Source organism: Equus przewalskii, chromosome 2 (assembly GCF_037783145.1).
Source record: "Equus przewalskii isolate Varuska chromosome 2, EquPr2, whole genome shotgun sequence".
Taxonomy (NCBI): domain Eukaryota; kingdom Metazoa; phylum Chordata; class Mammalia; order Perissodactyla; family Equidae; genus Equus; species Equus przewalskii.
In genome coordinates, this window is record NC_091832.1 from 43,866,837 (window position 1) to 43,874,627 (window position 7,791).

Below are 7,791 nucleotides of genomic sequence, written 5' to 3' on the forward strand. Positions count from 1 at the left end.
TGCATAAAGCAGACCTGAGTTCACGTGCTTTACAAGGACCCTCCTTGGAGTTACAGCTAAATGACTTTGACAGAATGTATCTTACTTTCATACCCTACTTAAAGAGTCAATCCAGTTTTTTTCTGAACTTTCCCTTTAAAATTGGAGTCTTTGCCCTCCCTCTTAAGCCTTCTGGTATTACAGCTTAACGTTTTTTTTTTTTTTACTGAATTTGAACTTGGGACCAAAGAAATGGTTTCTTTTCTAAAGACGGAAAAGGCTCTTGAGATGGGGCTTTGCTGGTTCAGAAGGGCACAGGTGCAGAGAGCTTCATGATTTCCAAAGTTAACAGACTTAGGAGATCAGGACGCCACCTCTGCTTCCTGGGACCCAGAGAGACATCAGTAGAGCCCCCAAAATCTCTATAGCGTGAGGACTTGGAGGCAGTACTCTGATTGAAGGGAGGGGGTGGGCAAGGGCACTTTAGCATTCACACAACAAGCCCCTGCTTGCTCGTCCACTGTCTGCTTATTTGAGGTGGCTCCAGGAGGCTAATGGAGATGGTAAGGACGCTCAAGTCGCCCCCTGGCCACCACTGAAGGCTGGTGATATCATTTGGAGGACTCCTAAGTTTTGTTTCATTTGTTTTCTTACTTATTTGCCTCATTTAATTTCCAGTGTAATTTATTTTGACTCTCAGTCTTCCGAGGAAACTTTGTTTAGTTGTTGAAAGTAAAATGACCTGTCAAAACACCTGAAAGAAAAAGTTCCTGATGTATCAGCAGTATTGTCTTTGATGGTCACTGAGGAGCACCCAAGAAAAATCAGCCTGCTACCATCTACCGCAGAAGATAATGTCAACTTAAAAAGCAAATTTGCTTGTTTCTTTACCCTCAAAATGAGTTTATTTGGGAATAGTCAAAAGAATTGCAATTTGGGACGTGCATGCTTTGGCAAACCATAGTCAAATCCAGAGAATAAGGGAGAGGAGTTGCTTTTATAGAGGAAAAGAGAGAAGGAGGAGGGGCTGTTCTAAACAGAAAGTCCATTGGAGGAAAGTAACAGTTCAGGGTGGCAATGGCTTCTCATTGGCTGAGCTGCTGCCTTTCTCATTGGCTGAGCTGCGGCATTTCTCATTGGCTGGGCTGCAGTTTTCTCATTGGCTGAGCTGCAGTTTTCTCATTGGCTAGGCTGTTGCCAGGTAGAGAGAGAAATCTTCCTTCAGTTATAAAGCAGGTTCACCTCCTGTCGGAGATACAAGCCTAGTCTCTTCCTGTTTAGGGTAGTGGATGATGTATGATAGGCTGTGAGTGCTCCCCCCGCCAGCCTTCCTGACTTCAATTTAGTTGAGGTTTCTCTTATTCATTTAATGATAAAAATGGTGTGGACTAAGGGGCTTCCTGGTGGTGTAGCAGTTAAGCCTAGACACTCTGCTTCCACCAGCCTTGGATTTGTGGGTTTGGATCCTGGGCGTGAAGCTAGCACTGCTTGTCAAGCCATGCTGTGGTGGCATCCCACATAAAATATAGAGGAAGATTGGCACAGACGTTAGCTCAGAGACAATCTTCCTCAAGCAAAAAGAGGAGGATGGGCAACAGATATTAGCTCAGGGACGATCTTCCTCACAAAAAAAAAGAAAAAGAAAAGGTGTGTACTCAGAGGCATTTAATTGTCATTAGCTTTTCTGTTTTTCAAACAAGGTGAGTGATTTATTTGTCTTTAAGTATTCGCTGTGGGATGTTCTGCCATTAAAAAGGTGGGGGTAAATCAACATGTGCTACTATGGAAGGTTCTCCAGCTTAAATGTTTAACTGAAAAAAGTGAGGCACAAGGCATAATGTATACTCCTCTCAGATATATACAGATATAACGTTTATTGCATATATAGATATTCTTGTATGAACAAGGAAAGTTTCTGGAAGAATAACAAGAAATTTAACTATTACCTATAGTTACATTTGTGGGTAAAGCAAAAAAAAAAGTAAGGCTTACTCTTCATTTGATATGGCCTGGATTTCTTTACATGTGCATTCATTCATCCAACAAATATTTCTTGGGTGCCTATGATGTACCAGATACTGGTTCTAAGTGCTGGGGATACAGCAGTGAACAAAATGGACCAAAATCCCTGCCTTCCTGGAGCTGACGTGGAAGTGGGAAAGACAGATGATAAACAAACAAATATATGATCAAAGGTTAGAGAATGAGAAGTGCTTGAAGAAAAACACTAGGAAGAGAGAGTGGAGTCATAAGGGGGCTATTTTAGGTAGGGTGGGGTCTGTGAAACCTGAAGGAAGTAGGGGTGAGCTATGCAGTTATCGGTGGGGTGAACGAACATTCTAGGCAGAGGAAACAGCAAGTGAAAAAGCCCTGAGGCAACACACTTGGTGTGTTGTAGGAGCTGCAATGAGGTCAGGCAGAAAGAGTGCTAGGACATGAATCCAAAGAGAAATAAAAGGCCAGATTACATAGGATTTGAATTTCATGGTGAAATCTTTGCGTTTTATTGAGGGTATTGAGCTGGGAGTATGATCTCAGTGGTGTTTTAAAAGACTCACTCTGCCATGATGTGGAGAATATATTGCAAGCGGGCAAGAGAGGAAGCAGAGAATCATTGGGAGATTATTGCATTCATGAAGACTGGACGGTGGCTTAAACAAGGTGTGTTAGTTTCCTGTGGCTGCTGTAACGAATTACCTTTGTGGCTTAAAACAACAGAAATTTATTCCCTTACACTATGGAAGCCAGAAGCCCAAAATCAGTTTCATTGGGCCAAAATCAAGGTGTTGGCAGGACTATACTCCCTCTGGAGGCTCCGGGGAAAGTCCGTTCTTTGACTCTTCCAGCTTTTAGTGGCTGTCGGCATTTCCTGGCTTGTGGCCACATCACTCCAATCTTCAAGGCCAGCATCTTCAAATCTCTCTCTGCTCCATCTTTACATTGCCCTCTCCTCTGTGTATGTTGGGAGGGGGGTGGTGTGTGTGTCAAATCTCCTTCTGCCCTTCTCTTATAATGACACTTGTGATGGCATTTAGAAACCACCCAAATAATCCAGGATAATCTCCCCCATTTCAAGATCCTTAACTTAATCATGTCTGCAAAGACCCTTTTTCCAAATAAGGTAACATTTACAAGTTCCAGGGATCATAACCTGATAATTTGGGGTCCATTATTCAGTCTACCATACCAGGGGCAGGCAAATTTTTTTCAGTAAAGGAGCAGATAGTAAATATTTAAGATTTAAGATTAAGACTTATTATTTAATTTAAGACTAAGACCCTGTGGTCTCTATCACAACTACTCAATCGTCACAACTGCCATTGCAGCGAGAAAGCAACCATGGACAAAATGTAAGCAAATGTGCGTGCCTATGTTCCAATAAAACTTTACAAAAACAAGTGGCAGGTCTTAGATTAAGGTGGAGGTCTTAAGAAGTAGGTAGATCTGGAACATGTATTGAAGGTAGAGCTATTGCTCAGGTTTTGCCAAAGGATTGAATGTGAAGTATAAAACAGAGAAATACTTTGGGCCAAGGTTTGACTCATAGGATTTTGGCCCGAGCAATTGAGTGATAGTGTTGCTACTTAAAGACTGGGGAGGGCCAAGTTTAGGACAGGCATCCAGAATTCCATTTAGGACACGTTAATTCTGAAATGCCTATTAGATACCCAAGTGGAGAAATCAAGAAGGCAACTGGATATACGCATCTGAGGCACAGAGAGGTTGTGGTTAGAGATACAAATTTGGAAGTAATCAGCATTCAGTGGTATCTAAAACCGTGGGACTAGATAAGATTTCCTAGGGAGCGGAGTATACTTCATTCTTTTTTATTGTTAGTGCCATCGAGTCGATTCCGATTCTTGGTGACCCTGTGGACAGCAGAGCAGAATCATGCCCAATCTTTTTGCGCCATCCTCTCAACTTCTGGCGCCATATCAGACAATGCTCTGCTGCTATTCATGGGGTTTTCATGGCCAATTTTTCAGAAGTGGGTGGCTAGGTCCTTCCGCCTGGTCTGTCTTAGTCTGGAAGCTCCACTGAATTCTATCCACCATGGGTGACCCCGCTGGTGTTGGAAATCCCGGTGGCAGAGCTTTCAGCATCACAGCAACAAGCACCCACCTCAGTATGACAACCGACAGACAGGTGGTGTGCTTCCCTGACCAGGAAACAAGACTGGGCCTCAGTGGTAAGAGTGCCAAATCTTAACCACTAGACCACCAGGGCTAGCTAATTCACTCCTTTATTCAATCATAATTTTCAAAAAGATAAAAAAAAATCATGACTCTCATACAAAGATAAAGTGAATATGTGTTAAGAATTTTCTTTAGCTCTTTAATTAATAAGGGAACTGGTAAGATGTTGAAACTGGTTCAAAGGAGAATTTGAAGAACAGAGGTATAGGCAAGCAACAATGCTTGCTAAAAGATGCAAAATTGATTCATATCCTGTTGGGCAATAAAGCATCATGTTGGGGGTTATCTTTTCTGTAGGGCAAAAATCAGTTGCATCTATGGGCAAGAATCGTTTGCATTACTCTCAGTTTCCTACTTCTACAGAGTCCATAGAAAGGCAGTGAAAGGTGCTCACTCCTATGGAAATCAGATCCTCCCCAGAGGGCCTGTTAGGCAATGCCAGCACTTTGCTGAAAGGATATTCTCGTTCATTTCCAAATCTGGGACAATTTTTCCTGACATTGTCATTCAACATTTATTGAGCACCTACTAAGTGATAGGCACTGCTCTGTGCAATTAAAGGACATCACTGAATAAAATATGCTTCTCTGATCTCTTGGTGCTGAACTTCAAGTGTGGGGCAATAAACATTATAAAGAAAGATATTCTACAGTGTGTCAGAAGGCCATAAGTGATACAGAAAAAATAAAAAGTGGAGCAGATTGAAGGGGATCAGGAGTAGCAGTGTTAGAGAGATACATTTTTAAATAGAAATGGTCAGTGTAGATGTCATTAAGAAATTGGCATTTGGGGGCCAGCCCTGAGGTGTAGTGGTTAAGTTTGCACCTCTGCTTTGGTAGCCTAGGGTTCGAAGGTTCAGATCCCAGGCATGGACATACACACCTCTCATCAAGCCATGCTGTGGCAGCACCCCACATACAAAATAGAGGAAAATTGGCACAGATGTTAACTCAGCCACAACATTCCTCTCCAAAAGAAAAAAAATTGACATTTGGGCAAAGACTCGAAGGTGAGGGAGTTAGTCATGTGGATATCTGAAAGAAGATTATTTAAAATATGAAAAGAGCTCAGAATTTTTAAACGAAGGTTAATTTTGTTTTTAATTAGTGAAGGAAAAAAATGTAAGCAGTAAAATTTGAATCATAGACCGAGTCAAAACAGTTTGTTTTCCTGACTGCAATGTGTTCTTTCAAATTCTAAGCAGACTGTGGGTACGAGATAAATGTGAAATCAGAAGAATAATTTTAACAGTCCTGATCTTTTCCCCCTTTCAGAACGAAAATTGGCTCTTCCTTTTTATTGGAGGGGAGTCCCATCTGCCTCGCTATTTCACCCACAAAGAATTAGACTGCATGCGTGACACTGCTTAAAGGAAAAATTAAAATTTTAGTAGTAAATAGCAATTCAAAAATAGGTTTCTTGAAAGAGAATTTGCTAGTTAATGAAAGCGCTGCTCTGGAGGAGACCTGGCGCCTCTGATCTGATTTCTAAAAGTCTGCTGTAGTAAACGTAGGAAAACGAACTTTCGTTTCTCTGCTCTTTATTTGGGAGAAAAAGGGGGCCTGGTATTATTTCCACTTTAATTCAAACTGTGTAAAGCAGAGCCTTAAGACTTGTGCAAAGATTTCTCAAAGCACAATTTTCTTCAGTGACAAAAGCTTTCTTTCTTTTTCATCTTGTCAAACATAATCACTCACAGATAAAGTCAATTTGCTCTTTTTGCCTTCATGTTGGGCTATTTCCTTTTGCCAGCTGACTAACGTTTTCTAGGGCAGGTTGGAATTAATCATTCAGCACCCTGAGATTTTTCAGGCCAGCCAGGGCTGAGGATTAGAAACAATAAAACCACAGTTCACCCTCTAACAAAAGACCTCACGCTTGGCAACGAGTGGACCACAGACCACCTTAGAAAGAACAGTTTGGGAAATTTCATCAAATAGCCCAATCTTGATTCTCCAGATCTGGAAAAACGTGTTCATTTGTCACCCTAACAAGAAGTCATTTGTGCTAATTGTTCTAGAACTGGTGGCCATTTTCAGCTTTCCCAAGAGGCCTCACCATCAAGTGCAAACACATTTCATTGTTTTCTCTCTGAATCTCCTGGGGCCTCCTAGGGACTTCTCTGAAAAACCCAAGCCCCCCTTGCATTTTCATTCTGGCAGCTTCGAGCCCTGGGTGTTGATTCCCCATCTAGCATCTTCAAGTGACCTGAAACGCCATGTTCTTTTCACCAAGGTGGTGTCTTAATTGGCCTCTTCTGCAGAGCCAACCGCAGTCTGCCTGTGCTCAAAGAATGGGCCACTTGCCCTTCTCACGTCTGGAGCTTCAAGACCAAAAGGCAGAATGTGGTCCCCAGCACACAGGAGCAGCAGGCTGGGACCAGCCAGCAATTTTAGGCTGGCCAGCCAGGGAGCTAGAACAAATGTCAAGGGATATTTGCTGCAAAGAGGCTCCAGAAATAATGTAAAATTGTTCTGTCCTTTTAAAAATGGAAAATGCCTTGGCAGGGTGATATATTATTTGCCTGGCTGCGTTTTCTCTCTGTCTCCGTCAAGGCTTAAAAGTACTGGCACTTCTGCCTTTTCAAGCGGAGCTCAGTGTAACTGGACCACATCTAATGCCTGCTCGATGCAAATGAAGATTGAAACTGTTGTTTCCTTTGATGTGTGTGACTAAATGCTCAAAGGGGATATTTTCTTTCCGATCCTCCAGTGGATAAAGTCTCTTTAAAAATACCTGTTGGCTCCCTCTTCCCATTGGCAATTGAAGTAATTCCTGCACTGGAGACGGAGGCTCGGTACCGTCATGATGAATGTCTTTCTCTGAGAAGAATACCCTGCCCGTGTTTGCGATGATTGTTAAAGTTCTGGAGGGAATGAGGAAGCGTGAAAGCCACGTTAATGATGGGTATCTGCAATGAGCCACTCAGGCTTGCCTGAGAAAGTCCAGAGAGCACATTTCGAGAGTGAAGTTGGGGAGGCGGATGAGTCATGGCCAGATTCGCAGCCACTTGAGCTCTTTCTGGCACCCAGTGGCATAAAGGGCCTGGGAAGCCGGTGGGGCTGCTGTGCAAGAGAGAAGCGGACCCACACGTTCGCCATTCCGTCTTGCCCCTCGTTTCCCTGCCAAGAGGGGAAACGACCCTGAACGGAGCTGGTAGAATCCAAGATCTCCTCTGAATCTGGGTGGTCTCTGGAAACACACAAACACACGCAAGGAAATCAATAGCTCCGAGGGCTGTCAGAGCTGCCAGCCTCCAAATTGGCTGTGGTGGGCACTTTGAACCACTTTCATAATGAAGAGAAGCATAATTATAATCACCTCAGTGGCTTTTTCTTGCTTGTCCACGTTCAACAAGGCAATCTATAAGAGAAGCTTATATTTTAAAGCAAAAACAAACAAACAAATAAGCAACCATCTATAAATCATGATTTGGGTCATTTAATTTATTCTTTCTCCTTTTTTCCTAGTAAATGTTTGCAGTGTTTTACTCCGGGAGGATGTTGGAGAGCAGGGCATTTTGGAGGTAAGGTGTTAGATGGTAGCTCCAGGATAACAGGGACTTTGTTCACAGTCACTGCTTGTGCCTAGCGCCTAGTCAGGCACAGGACAGTGT